At 31.3% G+C, this 11,183-nt stretch overlaps 1 long non-coding RNA gene across 1 annotated transcript in view; it reads left to right on the plus strand.

The window, feature by feature from the left end:
• The window catches only part of LOC124428483, a 22,142-nt gene extending 12,641 nt beyond the window's left edge, over positions 1–9,501 (plus strand). Inside the window, exon 2 of the long non-coding RNA XR_006943188.1 lies at positions 9,093–9,501. This is a non-coding gene — a long non-coding RNA (uncharacterized LOC124428483). The remainder of the gene's footprint in view (positions 1–9,092) is intronic.
• The last annotated feature ends 1,682 nt before the right edge of the window (positions 9,502–11,183 follow it).

Here is an 11,183-nt window from a genome sequence, read left to right on the forward strand (position 1 = left end):
GGGGAGTAGAGGATGAGAGATTCTAATGGTAAATTCTCCTTTAATTCCAACGACCAGTTTCACTAATCTCTCGAAATTGATCACCCTTCATGTAAACGCCTACAAGCCATTTCCAAGCTTCCAAAGCACGTAATTTTCGTTAGAACGTAACTCTCTTCCTCTCTGTCTCTCTCTCTCTCTCTCTCTCTCTCTCTCTCTCTCTCTCTCTCTCTCTCTGTCTCTCTCTCTCTCTCTTTCTATCTATCTCTCTCTTTCTCTCTCATCGTTCTACCCATCTTCCATTACTAGCAAACGATTGTAACTGCCAATGGTGATTTCGTTGGACGTATAAATTGTCGATACGAATCTTCCTTCTCTCTCTTTCTCTCTCTCTATCTCTCTCTATCTATCTCTATTTCTATCTGCTTGTCTCCCTCTCTCTGTCTCTGTTTCTATCTTTCTCCTTCAGTCTGTCTCTTTCGAAACGGTCCATTCCATCATTTCAAGGCAAATACATTTCCAGACACGAGATTCAACGGCATAGAATTATTATACTTTGACAAGATGTCTTCGTTATTTGAATTGTGGAATATCGTATTAGTGGATTAAATAGAATGCTTGGGACGATGCGTCTCTCATAGAAAATCATTTGATCGTAAATATTTCTTTTACGATTATTATTATTATTAATAAGCTTTTGCTGTTCTTTTTTCGTTTTTCTATTTTTTTCTTTTTTTTCCTTTTTTTTTTTACTTTTATTTTTCTCTTAATAATGATCAACGATCGTTCTTCTTACGATCGATTGATAGATAAACGAAAATCTTTCAAGATCTCTTTCATCCTTTAGTTCATAATTGAAGAGAAATGTAAAATTTCGCAAAAATTGTTTATCAATTTTATATAAATACAATAATACATTTTTATTAAAAGGGCTAATTCAATGGCACGAAGTCTTTAAACTTCGATAATAACGTTTTCGTAATTTGTATTGTAAAATTGAATTGCAATATCGTTAGTGAAATTGAAATGATTAGATCGTAAAAATATTAATAAGACAATATTTCTTTTTTTCCCTTTTGTTTTTTCTCCTTTTTCTTTTTTTTTTTCTACCTTTTAAATACCTAACGATCATATTGGATCGTACTTGCGATTGATCGATCATAAGAAGTTAATCGAAGTTTTCATGATAGCTTTTGTCTGGATAAAAGAAAAAGAAAAAGAAAAAGAAAAAAAAAAGAAATTGAGAGGAAAAAAAAGATAGAAAGAGAAACGAAGAAATAAAACCGATCTCCTGTAGAGAAAAAGAAAAAAAAAACAAAAAAAAAAAAAAAAGAAAAAAGAAAAATAGAAAGAAAGAAAGAAAGAAAGAACGTGAAAGAGAGAAAAATGTATGTAAGTTTCGTCGTCGTGTTGGACGAAGGGAATGGGCGGAGGGGGAAGGAGGGTTCAAAAGAGTTTTGTTTTACAAAGAACATTTCGCGTAAGTTCGATTTCTTTTAGTAAACAAAAAGTGTTGGAATAAACCTACTACAAGAGTTTTTTCTTTTCTTTTTTTTTTTTTTTTCTTTTTCTTTGTCAGAAGTTTAACCACCTCCTACGTTGTTCGTTCGTTCGGTGGGGGGCGGGAGGGGGGGGGGTTTACTTCCACGGAAGAGAACTCCCACTTCTTTCACTCGCAATTTCTCTCTACCCCCGCCCCGCCGCCTCCCCCCCTCCCCACCGTCTGCCTTTTTTGGAATTTTTACCCTTGGAAGAGATCGTTGCACCCCGTTTTATTTGTATCCCAAACTCTGACTGAAAAAAAAAAAAAGAAAAGAAAAAAAGTAGTAACTACCGATGGCTTCTTCTACGAGGCTAAGGAAAATGTTTCGTTCGCGAAAATAAAAAGGAAAAGAAAAGGAAAGGAATGGAAACGAAAGGGAGGGGGTGAAAAGGGGGGTGAGGAAAAAAGAAAAAAGAAAAATGAAAAAAGGGAAAAGAGAAAAAAAATGCGAAAAGACTTGTAAAGGAAAGAAGTAACGTAGTTAACTCGATAAAACGTTTCTACTCTACGATTTTATTCTTCCCCTCCCCCTTCTCCCTTCCATCCTTATCTAATCGATCTCCTAGTGATTTCGAACGAGAACATTTTCTGTCTCGTAATGGAAAATAATTAGAATATTTTCTCTCTCTCTCTCTCTCTCTCTCTCTCTCTCTCTCTTTCTCTGTTATTTCTTTTTTTCTTTTTTTTTTTTTTTGTCAATTCATACTAAAAAACATACGACGCTATCGTTCGACAGAAAGACAAACAAAACGAAATTTTAAAAAGACAAACGAACGACGTATTATACAGGGTTATACTTTGATTCTCATCCTCCCCCCTCCTTCCTACCTCCTCCGGTAAAACTTTCTCCTTTAAATCGAGTCAAAAGTTTTTAGATCGATCGAAAGTTCTTTAAACGATTATTAAAGAAAAAAAAAAAAAAAAAAAAGAAAAATCAATTAATCCCTTTTTGAGAAGAAGACTATCTCGAGCTATTCTTTTTTTTTTTTTTTTTTTTTTTTTAGATCGTCGTATCGAAAAAAAAGAAAGGAAAAAATAAAAAGAAAAAAACAAAACGTACATAGACTTGTATGGTCTGTAGGGGAAAAAGAAAGGAAAAAAGAAAAAAAAAAAAGGAAAAAAAACACAAGAAAAGAAAGGAAGAAAAAGAAGAAGAAGAAGAAGAAGAGGAAGAAGAAAAAAAACGAAACAAAAGGGACATTATCCACCCTAGAATACAGTGGGAGTGAGGGTGAGGTAGGAAAGGTAGTGATGGTGGTGGTCGGGGGTGGGTGAGGTTTAGGAGGAGGTGGAAAAGGAGTATAATTAATTTTTTTCAAACGACCTAAGAACTTTTGGTCCAAGCAAGTATCCTGTATATGTGTGTGTGTGTTCGGTTCAAGAGAATGCAATTAACACTTTGAAAAGAGTATAATATAAAAGAGTTTCTGACGTTGTTACTGATGACCTTGTTCAGTCTTCTTGACCAACAACGCTAAGCTTTGTTGGTATAATGGCTTAGATTACGTTGAAAACTTTCAAGTCCTTATAAGCAAGCGCGACGTACCTTTTCTATTCTCTCTCTCTCTCTCTCTCTCTCTCTCTCTCTCTCTCTCTCTCTCTCTCTCTCTCTTTCTCTTACACGTTTCGGTCTTGAGCCCTGTTTTCGCGAGGTTCTTTCAAGAACAACGTCCCTTTTGTTTCATCACGAAAAGGAACCAGAGGAGGAGAATGAGAACGTGTAATAGCTTAGCGACGGATTATACTTCCCTGAGGAAACTCGATCATCCGTTTAGCAACGAACACGAAATTTTAGTCCTCCTTTAAATTTCTCGAGGTTTGTTACGACAATAGTGTTGCTATCGTCTTACCTCGTTATCATCCACGATAGAACGATAAAAATCTTGAGCTTTAACAAAATTACGACGTTTTCAATATTATATACTTTTTTCCTTTTTTCCTTTTTCCCCCTTCTTTTTTCTTCTTTTTTCTCTTTTCATTTTTCTTTTTTCTTTTCCCTACGATAAGAATGGGAATAAATTTATAACCGGGAATGATAAGAAGAATTATTATTAAGGTTTTAAAATGTTTCTTTTTCATGTACAATTTTTATCGAGAGAGAGAGAGAGAGAGAGATCTATTTTTGAAAATGAAAAATAAAAATAAATAATAGTAATAATAATATTACTATTACTACTACTACTACTACTACTACTACTACCAATAATAATAATAATAATAATAATAATAATAATAATAATAATAATATTAATATTAATATTAAGATAAAATATTTATAGCTTGAAGTTAATATAGTAAAACAAATATATAAAATTTATGATAACAAATAATAATAATAATAATGATAATAATCAATGTTAATGCCTTTGAATTAATATAAAATAGAATATATAATTGCTATAATATCATGATTATTTTGGATAAATTAATAATAATAACAATATAATAATAATAATAATAATAATAATAATAATAATAATAATAATAATAATAATAATAATAGTTAATAGCATCAAAGCTATCAAGGGTTCTCAATCGAACGTGATATTATTACGAAAAGCGTCCTATTCCTAGATTATAACAAGCGAAATACGAAGATCGATATATCATAGGAATGAGATCTCGAAATTGGAGAAACGGAATACAACGTAATTTGTAATTAATCCGGGTAGATAGGTATATATATATATATATATATATATATATATATACATATATATATATATACAAACATACATACATGCATGCATACATACATATACATATATATGTTCCCTACAAAGAGTAGTTCATACGTTTGAAGAAAGACAGAGACGGAAAGAAAGCGAAAAAGAGAGAGAGAGAGAGAGAGAGAGAGAGATGAGAAGGTAGAAAGAGAGAAAGAGAAAGAAAGATAATGTATTAGGATGATTTATCTTCTATCACTTTAATCTATTAAAAAATCTATCTTTTAAAATGTCTAACGAGAGCAACAAAAGAAAAGCATACGTTCTGCTCGAGTTGCTTCGAAAAAGTTTCGACGAACCACGATTGTTTCTTCTTTCTTTTTCTTTCTATCTTTCTCTCTCTCTCTCTCTCTCTCTCTCTTTCTTCTTTCTTTCTATTTTTCTCTTTTTCCAATCCCTTTAGCCTACATAACTATTTTCGTAACTCGTTCTACGCTCCAACAGTTCATGGAGAAACTATTCCGAAGGCTCGTTCCATTGGTAGACACTCTGTATTTTTATCGCGAATAAGCAGATGAATCGTTCAGAAGTAAAAGTGCAAAAGGTCGAAGATATATTCCCTCTCATACATTCAAAGTTTATTTTAACTTCAACAACGTCGATACCAATTAAGCAAATATATATATATATATATATATATATATATATATATGTACTTTTCAGATGGTTTTTTCTTTTCAATTTTATTTTAAATTATTCTTTTATTTTTATATGGTAAATATTTTTTTTCTTTTTCTTTTTATGTTTCGATATAGCAAACAAGATAAATTGAATTAATTATTTGATTATTGATTTTTCTACGATCAAATTTATTTATATAATTTTGAATTATGAATATACGATCGATTTCTTATCACATTGATAAACGATAATAATTGTTGAATGTATTTTTTATTCTATAGAATTTATATTATATCTCTTTCTCTCTCTCTCTCTCTCTCTCTCTCTCTCTCTCTCTCTGTCTTTCTGATACTTTCAAACTTGATCTTAATTCCTATAACAATTTTTGTTCGTTCCTTTTTTGCAATTTCATTAATAATAATAATTTATCATACGATTATTGATTTACGATTAATTCTGTTTATACAATTACTATAACGAATATTTCATCTATATATCTAAGACAAAGATAAAAGATAATATTATATCGAACAAGTTTTTATATTCTATAAAATTGATATTATCCATTAAATTATCCATCCGTGTTATTTCTTAACATTGTTCTCGATAATATTTTCTTGATCATATTTATATATCAATTAAGTGTTTATTTTTGAGAACGATTTTTTTTTCTTCTTCTTCTTTTTTTTTTTTATAAGGTAATAAAAGAACGTAAAATGTGAAAGAAAAAATTATTTCAATTTTTTGTACATATATATATATATACATATATATATATATATACACATACACACACAGACACAGAAATATATAATAGAAGGAAAAATCATATAAACGTTCGAGAAAAATAGTTCACTCGGAAATATCGTCTTTTCTATGAGATATAAACCTTTTTACAGTATCGAACGTCCGGAAGCGATCTTTTAAAAGAAAGCACAGCGTATTACGTCACGCGATAGATCATGAACGTATCGCCAAATGCTTTTCAATATCGTTCTCTTTCGTGGTGTGGCCAAAGTCCATTCCTCTATGTACGACATATTCGAAGATATATTTCCATTATAAACCAGCTCGTAACAATAATGAAATTTTATCGTTATATCGCGACCCAGATTTCTCATTTATTTTCACTGTTTCTCTTTAACGTGTGTAACGGAGGCAAAAAAAAAGAAATAAGATTCAATTTCGCGATAGAACATTCTTATACCATTATACAAATTATAGAAGTACGTTAATAATGAAATCGTAACCTATATACGTGCACACGTATGTATCACTCGTTTCCCATTGAAATTTATTATGATGGAATGTAAAGGAAAAAAAAAAAAAAGAAAAAAAAAAGAGAAAAGAAAAGAAGAAGAAAGAACGAAAGAAAAAATTGAAAAGAAATTTTTCCTTCTACTTACAATCACAATTTCGCTCAATAAATTTCTATAGAGTAATTATTTCAATAATTATACGATGTTATTGCTCGCGTAATAGTTGTTAATATTATATATTTCATTTATTTATTAATTTTCATTGATGCCCTTAGACGAAAACAATTCAATTTCGTGATATGAATTCTTATACGATATATAATTATAATAATAACTAAATCACGAACTTAATATATTCCATTCGTTTGAATTTCTTGTAATATATACATATATATATATATATAAAAAAAGGGAACATTTCTATAGTATAATTATGTAAATGGAGATATATATATATATATGTATTCTTGTAATCGTTATCTTACATATTTCGTTTATATCAATTTTCCTCCGATAGGCGTAAAGAAAATATTCTACCTTTAAGAAACAATTTTGTGATAAATTTTTATACGATAATTATTTAAATGATTCAAATATTATTTATAAACGTTACCTTTATTCCATTAAATTTCAATTACGTTTTAACGTTTAAGAAAATTTTTATATTTAATATTTCATATATACATGCGATACATTTTTATACTATAATTATTTAAATAACGTAAATGCATTGTTCTTATAATTGTTATCCCTATATACATATATACATGTATAATTTATATCAGTTTTCTCATAAAACAGTGTAGAAGAAAATTCAGCATTTAAGATGCAATTATATGATAAACTTCTGTATAATAATAATTATTTAAATAATGCAAATGTATCATTTATAATCGCGACCTATATATATATATATATATATATATATATATATATATACATTTCATTCATCTCGGGCTTTCTCGTAAAGCCCAAGAAAAATTCATCCCCCGTTTGTAATTTTTTTTTTACTTCTTCTCTTTTCATTTTTGTTTTCATTTCCATTCGTTTTCTTTTTTTTTTTTTTTGTTTCTTTTTTCTTTTTTTTTCTCTTTCTTTTTCTTTTTATCCATCCTCTTTCGCCCTCGCGGAGATTAAATTTCGCGATAATTTCTTCTAATTAAATTTCCACGAATATTTTTCTAATCTTTTTTTTTCGCCGCTCAGCCCACTGGCTTACTCCCTTGGCCCATTCACTTATAACTTCTTCAATCATGGCCATAACTGATAGAAAATAAATGTTTATTGTCCGCGTGAAAAAGTAACGTTTACGTTAATGCATTTAATCGAAATATCCTTGAAATCAACAATGGGTGCTTCTTCGATAAAATGGATCTCTGTGTATTGAGAAAGAGAGAGAAAGAGAGAGAGAGAATATACATACATATGTAATGTGTATTCTCTCGTAGATACGTATATGTAAAACGAAAGATACTGAAGGGAAAATAGAGGCTGACGTATACAAAGTGATAAAATCGGTAAAAGAGAACAGTTTTCTCGAATCACCAAAAGATAAAGAGAGAGAGAGAGAGAGAGAGAGAGAGAGGGAGGGTGGTGAGGGAAGAGAGAAAGAAAGCTTAATGGCACGATCGAAGTGGTTCACCCTTGACATCGGAAAGTCGTCAGGGAATATCGATCATAGGATCTCGAAAAAGTAGAGAGGATCTACTAACGTTTCGTCCCAAAAGATTCGAATAAATCTTAATTTCGTACGTTCTTCGTTCTTATTTTTTTTTCTTTTTGTTTTACTTATCACGATTTTCTAAGAAAAAAAAAAAAAAAAAAAAAGGACAATAACAACAATCACCAATCTTTCTTTAAAGGGATTTAAGAAAACATCGAGACATTGAAATTAGAACGAAACAGAGATACGATATGATTTATTATTATTATTATTATTATTATTATTATTATTATTATTATTATTATTATTATTAATCATTTTTATTTCGTAACAAGTATTTATGAGAGAGATAGAGACAGAGAGGGAATAAAGAAAAAAAAAATAAAAAAGACATAATTTAATATTCGATGATCCTAAAAATCAAAGGCGTCGTATAATTTTGTTTCTTTTCGGAGAACCGTAACGCTCGAGGGAATTGCCTCTCGATTGATCCATCAACTTACGAAGAAAAAAAGAGAAAAAAAAAGAGAGAAAAAGAAAGATATATATATATATATATATATATATATATATATATATATATATATATATATATATAGAAAGAGAGAAAGAGAGAGAGAGAGAGAAAAAAAGAAGGAAAAAATTTGCTTTTCGAGATCATTCAATGAAGTTGAAGAAACATTTTCTTCTTTGTCTTTTTTCGTCTTTCTCGTCGTCATCATTGTCGTCATTTTCAACTTCATCGACTTCTCTCTCTCTCTCTCTCTCTCTCTCTCTCTCTCTTTCTCTTTCTTTCTGTCTGTCTCCTTTTTCTTTCTTTTTCACTCTATCACCATTTCTAACAAGAAAGAACGACGCATAACTTTCCACGATGCTCGATTCTCATTCGTTCGATTCTCATTTTTATTCCCATAAAAATATAACGACTTGGTCTATTAACCGTACCGTAAAGATTGCGTCTATTCTGGCTTATGGTGAATCGATCATAGAAAGAAAGATAAAGAGAGACAAACAGAGAGAGAGAGAGAAAGAGAATGAAATCGTTCATGGATATAATCCTATAAAATCTTAAATTTGTCTCTTCCTCTCTCTCTCTCTCTCTCTTTTCCTCTCTCTCTCTCTCTCTCTCTCTCTCTCTCTTTCTCTTTCTCTTTTTCTTTTTCTTTCACTAACCCTGTCTATTTATTTTTCCAGCCTCCAAAACAATTCCACCTAAACATTCCAAACTCTTAATATTCCATTTGAATAATCTTCGATTATTTCTTACGTAAAAATCAACATTGATATATTCGATTTTACAGATATAACGATCGATCGATTTAAATTCGATCATTGATAGACGGACAATGACAAATGACATATTGTATTATAATTTATTTTCATTGACTGTTCAATGAGACTGAAAAATCTGTGTTGATAATTTTCAAAGGAAAATAATAAAATGACAAAAAAAAGTGATTGAGTGCGTCGTTTCAAACAAGGAACACACACAAACATACATATAAATATATATATATATATATATTTTTTGTGTGTGTGTAATGTATATGTATATATTTTAGCAACATGAAGGAACGTGATAATTACTAATTTAATGATATAGTGATATTAATGTACACACACACACACACACATGTATATATATATATATACATACATACATACATATATATCTACAAAGTATTAACTTTAAGTGACTATAAATGATTATCAAGAAGGACAAAGTGAGAAGATATTATTTTTGTTAATGATTATGATCAAATATACTTTGATGGGTTTGATTATTTGGAAAATTTGATTAGTTTGATCACGTGACAAGTGACTCTCATCGCTCTTTACATTAGTAAAAAAAGAGTGTGAGAGAGAGAGAGAGAGAGAGAGAGAGGGAGAGAAGAAGGAGAAGAAAAAAAAAACAAAACAGAAAAAAAACAAACAAACAAACAAAAAATTATTAAAAAAAATGGATCACGTGCACTTGAAATCAAGATCGAGTTCAAACTCGAAAAGCAACAATACGACGAAGGTGGGCTGCGAAAAGGCGTCGAGACGCCTTAGGACGATTCTAGTGAAGGCGTCGCGTCTCGGCGTCTCCACGTCGGAGGTCGCCGGATTGCCCGCCGCCAAGAAGCTCTTCCCACAGAGGGATCACGGTTGGAGGCTTGCGGTTTTTCTTTTCCTCATGTTCGCCGGTGGTGTTATCGTTGCACTCGTTTGCACCACGAGAAGGGGATGCTCCAAACTCGAAGACATTGTAAGTATAAATTACAAAAATATTCGATATTTATCTCTGTGTAAATGAGTACCTCTGTGTGTGTGTGTGTGTGTGTGTGTGTATATATATACGAAATCAACTCTAATAGATCGGTCTATTAAACGAAACGAAACAAAAAAAAAGAAAGAAACACTCGCTTGCAAAAAAGAGAAAAGAAAGTAGAAAAAAAAAAATAGAATTATTTGTAGAGGAGAAATTTTTTGTTTTTTTCCATGATATCTCACGCGATTCTTTCATTTTGCCTCTTTTTCTTTTCTTTCTTTTTTTTTCTTTTTTCTTTTTATCTGTCCTTTTCGAGTTTCGAATTTTTCTTTACGAATTTCTTCGAACGTGACGTAAAAGAGAGAAATAACGATGAGGTCCATAAAATAATATATATACATACAGAATATATAGAGAGAGAAAGAGAGAGAAAAAGAGAGCGAGAGAGAGAGAGAGAGAGATAGAATGGAGGGAGAATCGTGTTAAGCATGTTTCGAGTATAGGAGAGGATCCAGGCGATGAAATTACAGATCAAGGGGTTTCTAAACAATTACGCTGTCGGCAGGAGGTCAGGGCGAGTAGCGTGAGGTTAGGGGTTACGGCTCGCAGGAGTCGAGGCTTGCGGCCTGCGGCTGGTTGCGGACGAGGGTCGAGGCTAACAGGAAGTGCTCTCTCACGGTCTACCAATGGACGGAGAGGGTAACATCGGCGAACGCTTCTCCAACATTCACTCGTCGTTCTCTTGTCTGATATTCCCTCGGGAACAGAGCGTTCCATTGTTCCTTCGGGGGCGAAGAGAGATAGACATGAAGGATTCAGGGTGACGTGAAGGAGAAGATGGTGGTGATGGTGATGGTGTAGTAGAGAGTTAGTAGTAGGTTGAGTATGATAGGTTTGTAGGTAGGATGTCTAGGTAAGTAGCTACCAAGCTAGCTAGGAATCTGACTACTACTACTACTACTACTACTACTACTACTAGTACTATTACTATTACTAACTATAAACTACTATCTATCTGTGTATGTATGCGTGTATATGTACATAACTACATACGTATAGAAATGAGTAAGTAGATATAATAGTTATTGCTATTAGTGTTATGTATCGATGGCGATAGTAGCCTATAGTGGTAATGGTG

Source organism: Vespa crabro, chromosome 12 (genome assembly GCF_910589235.1).
Source record: "Vespa crabro chromosome 12, iyVesCrab1.2, whole genome shotgun sequence".
Classification (NCBI taxonomy): domain Eukaryota; kingdom Metazoa; phylum Arthropoda; class Insecta; order Hymenoptera; family Vespidae; genus Vespa; species Vespa crabro.